Consider the following 18,121-nt stretch of genomic DNA (forward strand, 5'->3'; position numbering starts at 1 on the left):
ATGGATTTGTCTCAAAACAATCTGCTGTTGAAACAAGTTTGAATCAAGTCCATCTTTTCCATTTGTGCCTAATAGATAAATTGGGGGTGATTAAAACCAATTTTCGGTTCATTCAGTTTATCCAAATATTTTTTTTGGTACAGATGTGTACTGCACTGTAATTACCATAAATTTACTCAGCAGCATTTGCATGACAACACCACGAAAGCTTAATACTGTTCTCTCGTTTGCAGCATTTGGAGACCACAATCCTTGCTATCCAGTGATGTGTGATGCCTGATTCATCCAGCTAAGGTGGTGCTTCGGCAGATAAGTGCAGCTTGTTTCTAACCTGTGGGATTCATCGCTCATAAACCGTAGCATCGGAGCAGTTCCCCCCTGGCTTTGCCTTGTGCCCACACATCCCATGCACACACCTACAGCCTGATGCTCAGACCACAGGGTTTGGGAGTCTGGTAGATGCTATAGACCGGAGACGAGTGTTTTTTTCCCTTCTGTCTTTCTCTTTCTGGTTTTATAAGTTATTTTCCTTTACAGTGACAATAAAGACATGTTGAGAATTTGTGTATTTTATGTATTAAAGAAAAAACAACAACAACAACAACCAAACCAACAACAATCAAACAATTTTAAGGATTACAGAAGATTGTGAAGCAGTTTACTTGGAGGTGAAGTTCTTTGTGTAAAGCAGCTGCTGTTGGTTCCATAGCTGACAGCATCACAATGAGTCGTGTCACCATTCAAGCTCATTATTTAATTAAAAGACTGTGTGTGTGTGAATGTGAAGGATGAAGGACGTTGCAAATCGGTTCTTCTGATGGCTGCCTTGTCCAGGGTGATGAATGGTGCAGGGAATGGTCTTCTCTGGTGTATTTATGACAAAATCACGTTGTTCCCTGTTCTTTATTTGAATAAAAACTGGACTAATGCAACTTCTCTGGATCTGCTTTGATTTCACCAGCTTCAGGCAGCGAGGAATGCACTCCTTGCTGTGCTTTGTGGCTTTTTTTCCTCTTCAGTTGTATGCAAAGGCCTGGTTCTATTTTGTGCCCTCTGACGTGGGACATGGGTACAGCCCAGCTCCAACTGGAGGCAGGCACAGAGAAATGCTGCCCTAAGCTGTATGGGGGTTCCCAGAGCATCCTGGATGTGCACAGTGATTAACAGCATCGCTTTGGGTAGCGTTCTGCTGCACGATAACAAGCATGGAGCCACTTAACTACTTAGTGACATGGAATACTCTAAGAAACGTGCCAAAGTGATTAATGCTAATGTTCTTGTTCAGCAAATTGAGTGAGATTTAATTGGCGCAGCTGCTGGAGCTGAGTGCATTTGATTTGGCCCCCATTTACAAACTGTATTATCACGAGCAGTCCATGCCTCTCTCATTGCAACCCTCACAGCCTCTGCTCCGCATCCTGCTCAGTCATTACAAGTCCTATCTGCGGCCAGAAAACTTCTGAAGTGGCCCTTTAAAGAACGCATAAAGCCTGTCCCCAAAGTTCTGTTCTCTGAAGCATAGGAGATGTCACAGTTATTTTTCAATCTTTATGTTGTTATGTTTTCCTCTTTCTGCGATGCGATGTCACCCGGTGGTGATTTGTCTCACTGAATGAACACTGAAGCATCATTTAAAATGCAGTTTAAATCGTGTGTGTGACATCAGAGCTGCACTGGGACAGGGACATGCCCTAAGACTGCATTTCATGCTGAGGATTTTTAAACTCAAGCCATTTCTGCCAGCTTGCCCTGTGCAGCTGCCAGAGCTGTGCAGGCAGCATCAGAAAAGTTACTCCTGTTGATTAAACACAATGTATTGCATTGCAACCCAACGCCGTGCAATAATGCACACCCATTTCTCCCTGGGAACGAACTTCTCCTTCCGCTCTGCTCCTCGCTGCTCGGCTTTCCTGAACCTGCCCACAGAAATCACAGCTTTCTGCTGGAGGAGCAGCAGAATCCACGTGGATGGGCGGCACAGCTGGAAGGTTTTGTTTTACTTCGTGTTTGCTTCACACCGAACCCCTCCGTGCCTTCCCAGAATGTTTTGCCTGTGGTTTGTGATGCTGAACACCACACAGCTTTGGCGTGTGGAGCTGCCAGCTCTGCCAGGCTCCTGCGCTTGCAAAGTCACCTTGTCTGCTCCAAGGCAGCACTGTGAGCATCCTACCAGCTGCAGGCCTAATTAGTGCTCAGCTCTTAATGAACAGGGAAACACTGCACGCAGCCCCTCTTTGCCAAGTCAAGGAGGAACAGATGAGCCTGTCCAAGTTACCCTGCTTGCTTTCTTCTTTTTAAAACTCGTTTGTTTTTCTCTGAGTCAAAATGTTCTGATGGAAACCACACATTCATTGAGCTACGGTGTTCCATACAGCTCCAGTTCACAACTGGGGAACGTTTCATACTGCTGGAAGGAGGGCCGAATGAACAGTCAGTTGGTGTGTTCTCATCCAAGCACTAATATCTAATGCCACGCATAACCACGCGTGCTTTAACACATTGCTGCTGCATCCCAACAGTGTTGGAATTCCAAAGCTTCAACCCAGCTCCCAAAACCTCCCTGGAAGCTGCACAGACCTGAAGTGATAACAGACCTCAGCTCACCAGTGGAAAAATGCTGTTGATAATATGCAGCTCATTTGTGGATCAATAGAGAACAGCCTGGGACACCTAATTTGTGGTAACATAGCAAGTTGAATGCGACTAAATCATTATGAGAGTGGAGATTTTGGCTACGCTGACTTTCCAGGTTGAGATGAGATTTGTGGGTTTTAATGGCTGAGACTTCCAGGATTTGGGGAGCTCTCTTCATACTTATGGCAGGAGAAATTTGATGATCCTTGCTGTCCCTTCTAATGCAAGTCACGACAGTCACCATTCCACAAGTATCGCTATCACAAAGTGAAAACACCACAGCCTGCTGATCGATCCCACTTCTTTTCTAACTGCATTTACTTTGGTAGGGAGCCACCTTAATACAAGAGAGAACCAGGTGGAAAGGAATTACCCCTAAAAAAGAACACCTGTGGGTGACTTAACCGTGCTCGATTGCTTCCAGCTGTGGGGTCGGGGGGTTTCACTCATAGCCTCTCTTTCCTCGCAGTTCCTCCTCTCTCTCTGTGAGGTCGCCTCGCGCTCGGTGCTGCTCCTCGCGAAGCCCCTCGGCATGAGATGAGGGCAGAGAGGCGGCTGGGGGCTCTGGAGAGGAGCGCTGAAGGAGGCAGAGCGGCTCCTGAGCGCTGAGCTGCGGGAGAAGAAGGGGTAAGTTGTGGTGGTACGCGTTTGGGGTCTGTATGGGGGTTGTAGCTCTCGGCGTTGGGTTCGTAACACCTCGGTTAGCAGGGCGGGTGCGGCTGCTGAGCAAACGAGTGTGGAGTTCTGCGCGTGGCGATGATTTCTTCGTGCGAGGCTTTGGTGCGGGATTGCGTTTTCTGCGGTTCTGTGCGCTCACCGTGCGGTGCTGCTCCTTCGCTTCGGTGCCGGAATGCTTCTTACTGCTACCTCATTTATTAATGTTACAGCGGTAAGGAGATCAGCGTCGGTGTTAAGAGCCTAGAGAATGGAGGAGGTGGGGAAGGGGAGCCGAGGAGGGGGCTGCCCTTGTGGCGGGGCACAGCGCTGAGCAACAGCAGAATCCTTAGCGGACAAAGCGGTGAGACAGAGCTGTTAACGGTGGTGATATCGTTGTAAAGAAGTAAAATAGGCGGTAATGGTGCTCGTCTTTGTCTCGGGTCGTTCCCAAGTTGCAAGGAACGCGCCCAGCGCGGAGGCAAAGCACGGGCAGCTGCCCGCCCCAGGCCCAGAGCCGCGTGGTCGGTGTGGAGCTGTACCGGACTGCAAAGCCACAGCGGGAAGATGAAGATGAAGGGGCTCTGGAGGGCAAAAATGCGTGTGAGGTGCAGGTGGGGCCCTGCGGAGCAGGACGGCGCCATAACAGCTCCTCGTGAGGGAAACGGGGATACAAAAATCCCAAAATTAGATGATATGAAACACGTGGCTTCTTCCTGCTCGACGGCGCAGGAGCAGGGATCCCTTTTGTCACAGCTGGTTTTCATCCCCTGGCGATTTTGCTTTGGCCTGGTGGGCGGCTGGAGATGCTGGATACCGCCGGGCAGCTTCCCAGCGAGTTGTGTTCGTGCTGCTGTTTGCGATGCCTGCTCATCCCCCGCACCCCTCTAATTTGGTTAATTCTGCGGACTCTGATGCACGCAGGGCGCAGCTGAATAAACGCAGGCTTTGGGGTCAGGTTTTCAGGATGCAGCGATTCTGTCGCGCAGAAGGAGAGATGCCGTGCCCGGTGCCGGGCTCTGGGGGTCAGCACAGCCAAATGAATGAGTCCGCCTAGCGAGCAGCGCTCGCACTGTGCGCGTCCTCATCGAAATAGTGCTTTCTCGGTCTGTGAAAGCTTACAGATGTATTTTGCTCCTTATGCAGTGCAGCTGCACGGTGCGGGCGCCTGAACTTTGTTTTGCATATAGATTGGGATCAGATGTTGTGATAGAAATCATTCCTCAGCTGTTTTCCATCTTCTGTGTGTGCTCGAGTCCCTCATTTGCTGTTGTGCATTAAAAATAGCTTGCAGGAGAGAAGCAGGGATTTCTAAGGGGCATTCCCTAAGCATGGTGGGGATTGCAGCCTTAATAAAGCTAACGCTACATGTGAACTCAGCGTGTGGTTTACTCCATGTCATGGTTTGAGTCCCTAGGATTAGATATCCAAAAATTTCATAGGTCTTAATACAAGTGCTGTGAGTCCCATTTATGTTGCTGAGCTCCATTTGGGGTGAACTGATTCCTCGTGTTGTACACACAGCTGCTACAGATTCACTAAGTGATTGGGCCCAGTATGTGCCTAAGGTTTGATGTGTTAAAAATCAGAGCTTTTCATTGCTGTGGGGTTGCCCAAATCTGTAACAATTGCCACATGCCTTCTTTCCTCCCAGAGAGGCTGGCAGGAGCTGCTGCACCACGTGGGGGTGATGTTGATCTCGCATTGTTCACATCTCCATCCCTCTCCCCAGCCACCCAAAAAGGAGAGTTGCTGCTGATCCTGGTGTCTCAAAGGCCCCTGAGGTGTGATGGTGGGCAGGGGTCACGAGGCACAGGAACTGATGGTAATGGACTGGTACCAAGCACAAGGGCTGCCTGCTGGGCCAGGGAGATGAATTGTCTTTTCTAGCTCTTTGCTGCCCCATAGAGCTCTGTTTAACTGATGTGGTCCTCGTGCTTTGTCTCTTGGTTGTTTGAGTGTGGGCTTCTTGCTGCAGGACCTTCCTGAGTTCTCTTATATTCCTGTAGAAACTGAAGTTGACCCCACAGCACTGCCTGAAAGTCACATTAGCAAGAAGATGTGCAGTGTGTGGTATGACTGTTTCAAGACTTGCACTGAAGGACTCTGTCTTATGGACAAAGTGAGGGGTTTGGAAGTCTCATTTCAGGCAGAGTGAAACAGATGCTCTCCAGCTGCTGGGTTCTGGGATTTATATCTAATAGAAACATAATGACATTACCTGGAAGCTGCTCAGCTTGGTAAATAACACTCAGAAATTTCTGGAGGTCAAAGAATGTTTTTGTGGAATGTGTACAGGTGGTTGTATGGCACATAATTACTCCTGGCTGAACTTAGAGCCCCTCATTTGGTTTGATCTATTTTTTTTTTTCCTTCTTTAAATTCTGAAATACAAACTGAAGAAAGAAGGCTCCAGGGATTATTAGCATCTTACCTCTGCTGTAGTGCAGAAGCAGACGTCACCCAGGAAGGGACTGATTGCCTGTGCTGCGTGCTGATGAGCTGGAAAACCTTCTATTAGTTTATGGAGATGAGATTTAGGCTTACACAAAAGCTTGATGCCATGTCATGTTTTTAATTAGTTTTCTGAAAAGATGTGTGAGATGAGACATGCATGCACTGCCAATGTCATGTGGCTGCAAAGGAGGATGTCCTCAGTTCTGAAACGTGCATCTTTTTTGCAGATAACTCATTTTATAATTGCCATTTAAATATACTGGGGACAGACTGCTCTAGTTTTACTTACCTGGGAAGCACCTCTATTCTTTGGCTGGCCTGTTGCTTTTAATGAGGAACTGTCTAGGTTTGATCACATAATAACAGGTGAAATCAATACCCAACACTCTTCTAAGACAAACTTGCTGGAGGATTTATGTCTGGATGGGGTGGTGCTGGGGACTTGGGTATGTCACAGCAGCTTGCTCCTCCCCAGCTTAGTTTAATGTTGGCCCCAACCAGTTGTGAGATCTCCAAGAGGAACTCTTGAGAAGGGCTTGTTTGCAGTCCTGCAGATGTGTGATGTTGGCTTTCTGAAGAGATAGAGAGGAGCCAAGCTGCTGAATTCTCCCTGTGTGGAGGGGATCCATCTCCTCCTGCAGTATCATAGGGAAATGCTATTTGAGTAATGTCTTCCCTAAGGAAGTACTTTGGGATTAAAATAGGGATCGTAAACTTTTTTCATTAAATGCATTTTAAGTTTCACTTTCCATCCTGTGTCTGGGCTCCAGCCCTGGAAGACAAAGCAGAAAAGCTCTTCCATGCTCTTCTAATGCAGGTCATGTTTGTGCTATTGAATGAAGCTGTCTGTAGCCTAAAAGTACACACAAGATGTGCAGGATGTAAGCTCTACAAATGTTAGTACTTGAGCCCGAAGGCCCATATTAAATTGGCCCACATATTTGCATGTGTATTTACTTAATTCCTTCCTTTCCAGCTATTAAATCCTGTATGTCAGGGGGATGTTGCTATGGTTTAGGTGTGTGCAGGTTGGCTGCACTGCTTCTCACCTGCGGCAGGCATTGCATCAATTCTGCATTGATGCTGCCAGAAAGGTTGGTTCAGGAAAAAGCTGAAAGACTGCTTATAACTTCAAGTTTATTCATGTAGCGATCCTGTTGTTGTTACCTTCTCTGCACTGGTAACTGAACCTTGTGCTGCATCACATCCAGCTGCTTCTCCACATTTTGTGTGTGTGCTTCTTAGTAGCCAAGCGTGTCCTGTAGTGATGCGAGCTTGTTTGATGGTGTTATGATCACATAGGAGCTGTGTGAAAGCCTCTACCAGACTTTTCATTTCTGCATGCCTATTCCTTACAGTCCCTGGAGGGATGCTTTGTGTCAGAAGGCTTCACCTTGCCGTGGGAAGTCGTGCTAAAGCTGTCAGAACCTCACTCTGCAAGCAGGTGTTAAAACGTGTTTTAAAGATGAGAATCACAGTGCACCCATTTTCCTCTGCTGTAGCTCTAATGAATGACAGCTCAACCAGTGTGTGTGTGTGTCTTGGAGGGGCTGCACCAGGCGTGGTTTGATGGCTTTGCTGTGTCTGTAGGCACCGACTTTGTCAATCAGCGATGATTTCTCTCCAGCTCATAACCTCAGTGGCTGATTTCCACCCCTCACTGCTGTGACTGGGCCATCTCCCAGCCTCCTTCCAATGGGGTTTCCTTCTTTCACACATTGAGGATTTAAAGGAAAAATGAGCTCCTCTGTCCTCGTGTTGCAGCACTGCTTCCTCAGGGACTGGGAAACCTCTCCAGGGCTCTGGGTATTGCTGAATGTTGTCTTTAGCTGTGGGATGTTTTGCACACAGAGGATGAAATTAATGAATCTGATGATAATGAAGGTATAACTGAATGAGATGAATGTTATGCCTAGAGGCTAATCATCAAGTAATTCAAGTGAGGCTGCAATTATAAGATTAAGATTTGTGTGATAACATTGTTTACCTTTACATAAACCAAAATTCAATCCTTAATAAAGCGACAGCAAATTAAGTTAGAGAGGAAAATATAGGGGGAGGGAGGAATCTGTTCAACAAAGCAGGTGGATTTTTAGTTGTATCAGCTCAGGAAAAAGCCAGGAACAAAACTTGCTGGAGGCTGTTGGAGAGAGAGGGTCTGATCAATGCAAAATCTTGGTGAGCTGTATCCTCCCTTTTGGTGCTGCAGTGGTCGGGTTGGGCTCCCAGTCTTTGTCCAAGGTGTGTTTAGTGAAGCCAGGAAGGATCTGCTGGTGGTGTCTCAACTCCAGCTCACTGGTGAGAAGCAGTGCGATGCCCTCCTGTTCTCAACCCATATCTGAGAGCTTTATTAAGAAGGGATGTGGAAATGAAGCCATTTTATCTGCATGTAACTCATGGCTCGTGTCAATGGGGTGAGGCCAGAACACTGAGAGCAAAGCTGGGGGCTTTGACCAGCAGCTGGGGGCACACAGAACGCTGCCAGGTGACAGAAAGGATGCCATAGAGCAGTGTGTGTGCCACGTTGGATTTCTCTGGAAGGAGCCAAAAGGAAAGCAGGAATGGGGATGCCTGGAAGCAGTGAGCTCACAAGAGAGTCACTCAGCAGCAGGGAATGAATGTTCTCATTTAGCAGAAAAGATGTTGGTGCTGGGAGTAACTGAGAAGGTGTGCACTGTGGGTGTGGGTTCGGTACCTTGGCTCTGAATGAAGGAGAAATCTGCAGTGGTTCCCATTTCTAACAGCTCCCACTTCAGCTGATTTCACACTTCTGGGTGAGCAGGGAGGGCGGGTGGAGGTGCATGGTGCTGAGCTGTTGGCAGCTCTGAGATGCTCAGGGATTATTCTTCTTTGCAGAGCCATCAGCAGGTGGAGTTTTTCTGCCACGAGATGGCATTGATTATGCAGGGAAGGAAGGCGAGGCTGCAAAAGGAGCTCAGCCCAGGGACCAGAGTGGGCTTAAAATAAAAACAGTGCTTCCAAATTAATAGCAGACGAGTATGAAACGAGTGTTTGTCACATGCATGTCTGATATGGAATTATGTTATCAAAGAGCTTATTTCTGATGTGTCAAATGGAATTGCTGCTCATCAGATGAGCCACTGCAGCTGCTGATGGTGATGCTGGTGATGTGAGCACAGTTTTGCTTGCAGATGCTTTTCTGGTGTATGGGCATGTGAGATCTGAGTGGGTTTCACTTCAGCCATAGGTCTCATAAATGCTGTTTGTTATTAACTGGGAGCTAACAACAATTTGCCCTTGTCTGACATTCTTCTGGTGTGTTGCCTGAGGTCTTCACTGCAGTCTTTGTTGGGTGCAAGTCCTCATTTCGATGCTCTGTGCTTTGCATGTGCATAAAAATCTATTTTCACTCTTTTCCAGGGCTTCCTTTGATCTCTGTGTGGCCTTGTGGAGTTTATTTGAAGTGTAAAAGCCACTCAAATACTCATGGTGCCACACAGATCTCTGTCCATCGTCGCTGGCTTGCCCACATCGATGCTAACTCAAACCCTTCTGTATTTATTACTTCTAGTGATGGCACAGTATGTTGGTACTCCTTGGTCTTCTCTCTTAGAGGTGTCAGAGGTGTGAATTTCTGGGGGTGGAGGAGGTGTTCAAAAGTTGTAAAATCCAGTTTGGTGCCCTAAATCTAGGGAATATTCCCCAAGGAGATGAAGAGGATCTGTGTAATATCACAATGTGGCCAAACTCCTATATGAAGTGCAGGGGAAAACCCTGGTTCTTGGTTCTCTTAATGATTTCTCTCTGCCTTTTTTGCTGGTTTGGCTTTAAAAGCACAGGTTATCAAAATGTCATGCTGGTGAACATAGCTCACAGCATCATGAGACAATGGCAAATTGTTCTGAGATATATCAAGTGCTTGCCAGAGGTTCTCCTTTGCTGTGTTTTACAACTTGGAGCTGCCAAGGGATTATTTTTTTCAACTGTGTCCTGTGTTTCATAGGATTTGGAATTGATGCTTTGTTTTCTTAGAAGAAGCAGTGGGCTTTGTCTTTGCTACGTGTAGATAGAAGCATAAGAGAGTGAATACCCCAGCAATCCCACCTAACCTCACCAGCAAACTGAGCAGTGTGTAAAGCCACACTGAGCCTCCTTCAGCAGTGCCATAATGTGTGCTCTGTTCCTCCTGCAGCTGTGGGGTCAGTTCTGAAGCATGAAGTTCCTCCGCCAGTAGTGTTATAGCAATGACCATTGTGCTTGATCTTGCATGTACTTCCCACATGGAAACCTGCTGAAGTCAATTGGTGTTGGAGCTGGAGGGCTCCTGAGCCTGGCTCACCATCACCACCTGTGACAGCACTGACTCTGTGTTCTGGGTATCACTGTGCAGGAACTTGTTTGAGAAATGTTCACTTCTGGTGCCTGTTCCCCTCTTTCCAGCAGGCAGGGACATTTATTTTCATTTTTTAAGTACCCCAGGAGGTTGCTTTTCTCTTCTGATCTCAGAAACGTGTGGCAGCTCGCACTTTGTGTTCCCTGCCTTTGGTGTGAAATGTGCTGGAAATAGTCCTGTTGTTTTGCCTTCAGTTCTACTTTCCTTTTGTAGTCCATCTGAACTTCTTAATCATGTGGATGTAGAGTGTCTCTGTATAATTTTGCCTATTTGCGCCCACTTGATGGATTTTTGCCCTTCTTGGTTTGAGGCCATTTCTTATCAATTTATTTTAAGAATTTTTTTTTTTTTTTTTTTTTTTTTTTTTTTTTTTTTTTTTTTAGGAAAGGCAATAAGGAAATAAAAAGACAAACGATGTAATTGCAAGCATGGTTCTTCTGGCATCAAAGCTTTGGTGTCTCTGACAGAAAGCCTACAGAACTCCAGAGCCTGGTTGTATGACAGCACCGCCTCCAGCAGCTTCATGCATTTGCATTCATGGCAATGCAATGCCTGTTTATGTGCAGTTTGGGGAAAGTGTTTGGTTTTTGTTTTTGTTTTTTTTTTTTTTTGCATCAGAGCTGCTCTGCTTTTTGGGCAGTAGTTGCACAAACCTTGTCCCGTGTCACTTGGGTTTCAGTGCAAGTCTACCAGTGGCTCTGGCAAAGGCAGAGGGTGACGCTTGTGCTCCTGACCCTGTTGTGCAGCTGTGTGTCCTTGCTGGATAAGCAGCTGGTGATGGAATGGCCTCAAAATGTGCCTCTTGTCTGACAGCATAGAGCCTGCACTGCCACCTGCCCATCAGCTGTACCATGAAATATGTTGTTTGTATTAACTTCGTAATGTTCTTACATTTGGATTGAGTGTGGCATGGAGCAGAAAGTAATTTGGCTTTTTTTCTTCAGCTCTACTTGTACAGCTATACCCTCGTACATAATGCATTCTTAAAAATGTATTCAGGTTTGAGCTGGCTGAATGTGGTCCCCTGGGTTAGAATCAATGCTACTTAGTGCCTCATAACACCATGGGTTCGTCCCTCTGTGCAGGATTTGCAGGGGGTCTGTGAGTGAATCTCCTGCATTGGGGAAGTGAGTTGGTGCTTCCAGTGCAGCTGGAGGGTTTCCTGGAGGTATTTCTGGACTTAGAGAAGAAAGTATCGTCAAGCCTGGGTTCTGTGCTCACCTCACATTTTCTGGTCATGTATGATATTTGGGGGAAAAGGAGGCTTGGATGCTTGGGAAGAGGGTATGGAACCCAAATGGGCAGAAATTCAAGTTTGAAACCAGTTCTTAGCTCTGCTAGCTGTGAAAAGAAGCTGCAGTCCTTTTAAGGCTCCCAGCCCATGGCTCTGCTGTGTAAGGCTTCCAACCAGCAACAGCAACATGTGAGCATAGCACAGGTGATGAATGGAGCTGGGTCCCCACAAAGCTCTGCCAGGGCTGGTTTTGGCTGTGGGGGTTCATTGAGTGCTTTCTCATGGCAGGTAATGTCCCAGAGCTTTTGGTAGTGAAACTCTGCCCAGTTTAGGGATTGAGAATGAATGGGTCCTGCTCTGCCTGTGCATGAATTTGCAGGGACATTGCTGCCATTCTCCGTTGGTGGATGGTAAGGAAAGCTTTTCCATCAAATGAGAATGTTTCCTTGCTGATCAGCAAGGGGCTTGATCAGTCTTGAATTCCTGGAACTGGCTTTAAAGTGAGAAATAGGCATATGTTGGTGATTACTTTAAGCCAAATTTATCTTATAATGGGTCTGTTGGCAGTAACAGTTGTTGGGAGTTTTCCCCTCAAGTCAAACAGACTCATCAAATTAAATTCAGCTGTAGGCTGAAGCCCTCTGTTCAATATCTTCCTTTCCTCCTTCCTCTTCTGCAAGTTCCAGACAACCAGAGCATCCCTTGGCCAGCAGCCCTGCTCCGCAAACTTTTCTCTGTGTGTGAGAACAAAAGCTGTAGTGAGCCTGGAGCAGTCCCCTCAGACAGCCAGCATGCACAGAACAGGCAACAGATGCTGCTGTTTTTTTTTGCAAACCCAAAACTTCATTATACTTGGAGCAGTCCCATAGGTGTAGGAAAAAAAATAAAACCCAAAACAAAACCAGCACCATCAACCTGATTTATAGATTGCAATCATCACGGCTGGATTCTAAAGCAGCAGGGTATGTTTTTGGTGAGGGTCCCTCTTCCTGGCCTTAGGAGGATTTGGGGATGGGTGCGGGAGTGATGGGCAAAGGGGCTGAGCTCCCTCTGGAGCATGGAGTGGGGATGGAGCTGCTGCTCCTGGAATGCTTTAAGGAAATCCATCAGGCTGCACTGTTAAATTCCACTGTGATTGTGCATAGCTGATTATGTTGCTGTTTCTTTGTGGGTATGCCTTGTTTTCACTGCTTAATTCCTATCACAGCATCTGCCCTGCAACCTGAAGTGGCAGGGGACCCTTGACCTTTTTGTGAGCCAGACTTCTACCACAGCCAGGAAGAGCCCAAAATACAAAAATTACCTCTAAAGAAAACACAAATTCTAAAGTTAATAACAATTCTGTACTGTTGAGATGCATTTTGCAATGCCCAAAGCAGGAGGGTACAGATGGATAAGCACAGCATTTCCCAAGGCCTGTGGGCCTTGCTGAGCTCCTGGTTCAGCTGGATGAGCAGCCCAGGGCAGCTTTTGCACAGCAGCTTCTGAATCTCTGTAAATCTTGTTTCAGATGCAGAGGGCTGGGGATAGCTTTTATTTTTTTTCTGCAAATGGAGGCTAAAAGACTTGTGTGCTGCATGCTCTGCTTATGCATGATGGAGGGGTAATGCTACAGCCTAGAGAAAAGATTACTTGGAATTGTGCTTTGCAGAGCATGCTAGCAATAATTAGAAAGCAAACCAGTCCCTGCAAGCCACCGGGATCTTCTGGCAGGAGCCTCTCCTTCTTTAGGGGCAGTAGAGCTGGAGCCTTGCTGGGGGACATTGCGGTGCAGAGGGCTGAGTGCTGCCTGGTGTTGGTTAATAGATGCTCTATGCTGATTGTGAATCCGCTCATTAGGCACTTGTTTGCCCTGGGAGGTGTGTTAGGTACGGCCTTGGCACAGCTGTAGGAAAGCAAAGGCTGAGACAACAGTTGGACAAAGCTGGATCAGTCTTTTCAGAACCCTGGCATGATTTGTTACAGCTGAGTCCTTCCAGTAAATCCTTAAGGTTTTCAGTAGCTATAAGCTTTTTATAGCAAATCAGATTTTTGCACCCATCTGGTTGACTGGCTGTAAACATGCAGCTCACAAGTTGGCTTGTTAGGTTTTGTCAGAATTAAAAAAAAAAAAAGCCCCAAAAGCCCACCATGTGCAGTGCATTATTCATCTGTAGCTGCCTTGGATGAATTGTCTCATAAATGAACACAAGTAACCAAGAGGAGTAGCTTGATTAGGAAATCCTGAAGGCAAAAGCCTCAGACTCTGTAAAGCAGCAGGTTGGTGTATTGAGAACATCCAAGCAAGTCAAACCTGTGTTTTGTGTGCTGTGAAGGTGAGGAGGACAGTGTATTGTTAAGGGTTATGGTTAATTGTAGGGTACTAGTATGCATTGCATGTTGGAAGCTGGGTTTACTCTGTTTACTGCTCCTTGTACTCAGTTACTGGTACTTTTATTGTAGGTATCATTTGATACTGTACTTAGGATATATTCAAGGGTCTGAAGCATTCTTCCTTTTAAGGCTCTAGCAGCTTGGGTGTGGAACAGCCTCAGCAGCTCTAGGAGACCTCAGCACTGGTTCAAGATGTGGCTCAGAGTGAATTTACAGCTAAGTCTCATGTTCCATAAAAAGAAACATTTCTGCAGTTTAAGGTATGGCAAGGGCACATCTGCATTTCTGTGCAGTGCCAGCAGGAAGAACGTGGGTTGGTTCCTGCCTCTGGGTGACGGCTGGTTCCAACCTCTCCTTGGTTGTGTACATGACTTTAGAGCATTTGAAGCAGCAAGTGTGAGATGCTTCAATACAACTTACTGTAAGAACACTGTATCCAGTGGGATGACTGGTTTAGTGGGAACCTGTGCTCACCCACCCCATGCAGGAGGAGATCTGGGGGATTTCACGCATTGGGCTTTGGGGCAAATCCTGTGTTGGATGTAAAAGCCAACAAGAGGCTGCTATGTGATATATTTGCAAGGGGAATGCACTTTGTCAAAAGGGTCCTCAGCACCACAGTACTTTTCAGCCTGCTCAGCAGTTACAAGGCTCTTATAGCAAGTCAAAATTCTTCACCCATCTACTTGGGAAATTGTTTCCTTCTGGTGCACTTGTTACATTTCATTGCTGCTAAATAAAATAAAAAGTCAATGCACCTTGCCCCACTGGTGTATTCATCTGTGTCCACTTCTGATGAAGTGCATCTCCTATAATAAAGGTGTGCAGATGCTCTGGATGTGCACATCACTGCTTCCAGGCTGCTAATAATGCATCAGCATCATTAATGATGAGTACAGAGGTAATGCACACCAACCAGAGCAGTCTCACTGGGCACCTCTCCAGGTAGGTGTGTGTAGGGTACGTGATGCAGATGTTGTCTTTCATGAACAGTTAAATTTCCCTTGATTGCACCCTCCTGAAAAGGAGAAATAGAGTCACTTATTAATAGTCAGCCTTACTTCTGATTGCTGGAGTGCTTTCACTAGGGAAAGATTCAGTAAAAAAAAAATAAATCACTACAACCATGTGAATGGGAATGTTAGGAGTTTGCCTGCATATTCCATGTACTGAAGGGATCCGGTGCCATTCCTGCTCCCTCTGCTTTGCTGTGCTCCTGGTGCTGCTTGGGGAATGGCAGCACGCAGCCCTGCTCTGAGAGGACAGCCTTGGTAACTTGTTCTAATTTTGTCTCGTTGTCTGCAAGGCCTGAGAAATTAAAAAATGCTGGCATGTTTTATTGCACTGAATATAAACAGTCAACCCTCAGTGGGGAAGTTAATTAAAATGGCCAATGCATCATATTCCCAATCATCCGAGTGGTGCTCGGTGCTCCCTGTGCTCTGACCCACATTCCTGGCTGTGCTGCTGGGATGGGGGCTGTGGGGACGCAGCACGTGTGGGGTTGGGATGTGCTGAGGTTCATCATGTGCTACAGTGCAAACGTTGTTTGTTGTGAAGGCCACAGTGCCTGGGGTCTAATCCAGTGCTGTACTACAGAGCAACGCTCAGCTAATGAAACTGCCTCAGATTAAACACTAACCCTTTTTCCTTCCTTTCTTTTTCACTGTGTCTAATTGTCTCCAAGTTTCCAGGCTCACCTGTTTGATGTTAAAAGGGCTTGATCTTGCTATATTTTTTTCCTGTACCTTTCAGTCATCTTAATGCTGCTTTTCTTTCTTTCCCTTTGCAGGCATTTCTTACCTGATTGATGGCTAAAGTGGATTGTTACAAACCAATTTTACGGCTCATACATAGGCATTAATATCTGCTGATGCTTGCTTCAAGTCTCGCTTTAGATGACCGCTTGACCTCTTTTCCCTTCTTTATCATTTTTATTTGGGAGCAGTGTCTTCCCCACCCCAAGCCTGCCTGCACCTGAGCAGCTGCCACCTTCCCATTAAGCAGTGACAAAGTGCCTTTTGTGTCTTTTAAGCATACTGAGTTCCTTCACAGAGGTGATGCTCTGTGTGTGAATGTTCGGTGACGCCTTGTGCTGCTTGCCTTGGAAGGGTAGGTCTCAGGGCATGATCCAGGCATTGAGGATGCTGCTTATAGGATGCTGGATTTTATTGCCAAGCTCTTATCCGAGGTGGTGGGAAATAGTACAAATACTTAAAAACAGTACTAAGAGTCAGTGCTGTGGTACGTAAACCTTCCCCCATATGCTAGCATTTCTCTTTAAGCCTGCCATTGTAAAGCAATAACTAAGGGCTCTGTCCCTTCATCAGCTGGGGTGCTGCAGCCTCATGCTGTGGTGCTCTCTGATGTGATGGTTCTCCTTCTGCAGGGGAGGAGCTGCACGAACTACAACTCTGCTCTGTTTGTTTATAGGATGGAGATTAATGTAGCATGGATGAGAAACGTGTTTATGTAGAGGATTGTGACTAATGTAGTGTGTTCATTGTATATCAGTAAGCACTAATGACTCTTCCCCTGTGTGCTGTTGGGGAGGTGCTGGTGTCTGGATCCCAAAGAGGAAAGTTGGATTCTGGAGCTGCCAGCGGGCATTTTGGGGCTCTCACAGAGGCCAGAAGTCAACGTTCCCACAGTGAGCAATGACTTGAGGCCCTGTGATGCTTGAGGTTAACCAGAAATAAATTAAACCTGCAGGATATCCCTGATGGTGTGAGATCTATTTTTCCCATGGTACCCTTGAGATTTGGGCAAATCTGAGCGTCTGGCAAATAACTGAGATCCTGGGTATTTGGGGACTGTGACTGCTGTAATGCCAGCTGTGTTGTGAAAGATCTGAAAGGATCCCCATAACCAGTGGTGACCACCACTGCTATGTGACTCTGTTTTGGCTGTATGTGCCTGGACCACTTGGTGCTGTGTGTGCAAAGCCCAGAGGCTGTCTATGGCAGCCTCTCCAAAAACCAGCACAAAAATTTGTCAAAAATGAAACTGATGGAATGATTTGTAATGAATAACCACAATAATGCAGGCAAGGGAAACTCATTGTAGTATGTATTTGGGCAATAGGTTTTTCTTTCAGATGCTTTGTTGCCTGTTAGAAGATCAAAGAGAGCTGAGGTACCTCTTTGGGTCTCAGTCTTGCCTGGAGTGCTTGCTTTGTTGGTGGAATAACCTAGAAGAAGTGGAAATGGACAGCACTTGTCCCTTATGGTCTTCACGAAGCACTGCACTCCTCTTGGGGCTTTTGGTTTCGGTGCAGATGAGCAGAACATGACATGCCATAGTGCTCCAGCTGGTTCTGCCAGCATGACCTTGCTTGGGTTGTAGAGGAAACGTGGTGCAGCATGGTTTGTGAAGCAAGTGGGAGAGCTTTCTGCTGCAGCTTCCTTGGCAGCCTGGCAGGATCCGAAGGCATTGGCTGGGGGGGTGTGCTGCTTCCTGGCCCCAGAAGAGCTGTGTCCTGGGCTTCTGTGCAACGTGTTATTTCCCATTAATATTTTATCAAGCAGAAGAAGCAAGTTTCTCTTTGAAGTTGCACACTACTAAATCAGCTTCTTATTATAGCATTAAAATAGTGGCAGTTTTGCTTGGGGGAAAGGAAGGCAGGCAGCCCAGCTATAAATAGTCTATCGGAGCGCTTAATAACTTTAGGAATAAGCAAGTGCTACAAACCAGAAATTTACTTTCTGTGCCCCCGGAGGCCAAACCTGCAGCAGCTCAGCCCCTCTAAGTTGGTTCTATCATCCTTTGGAGCTTGGTGTGAGCCCCCAAGGGAGAGCACTGGGACTGGGTGACACTGTGTCCTCAGGCACCGTGAAAAAGAACAGAGGTTTGGGAATGGAGGTGGAAATGTACTGTGCTTAGATCTGAATTTTTCTCTCTGTTGTTGTAACATGGGAGTGTGTGTCTATGTCTTTATCGTGCAGTTACATCTTACCGGGCTAAAAGCTTGCTTGGGAAAAAAATCTTTTCTGGTGCACAATGAGGGAGGCACTTTGTCTGGCAAGTGTAATAGAAACTGACCAGCACACAGAGTTGTAAAGATGAAAAGTGCTGTAAATGTGTCACTACCTGTTATGTGCATTATATGAGAGATTTGTAGCAGTTGAGACAAGCTGCCTATAGGGAGGACATGAGGAATTTGGGGGAAAAAAAAAAAAAAAAGGATTGTACTTACAAGAAGGTGAGGTGTGCAGAGCTGCCTGTGTAGCACTTCTTGGAAATCTCTGTAATTAGTGGCAGGACAATGCAGCCTAAATGCAGAACCGTTTGATTGCTCTTTCCCAGACCAAAGCTGTCCCAGCAGGGTGGGTCGGCTGCAGCCCTTCCTCCTGCATCTGTATGAGTGTGGTGCTGAGGCTGAGTGCTGGAGTAGGCAGGAAAGCAATGCTAAAGCT

Source organism: Tetrao urogallus, assembly GCF_951394365.1.
Source record: "Tetrao urogallus genome assembly, chromosome: 14".
In the NCBI taxonomy this organism is placed as follows: Eukaryota; Metazoa; Chordata; class Aves; order Galliformes; family Phasianidae; genus Tetrao; species Tetrao urogallus.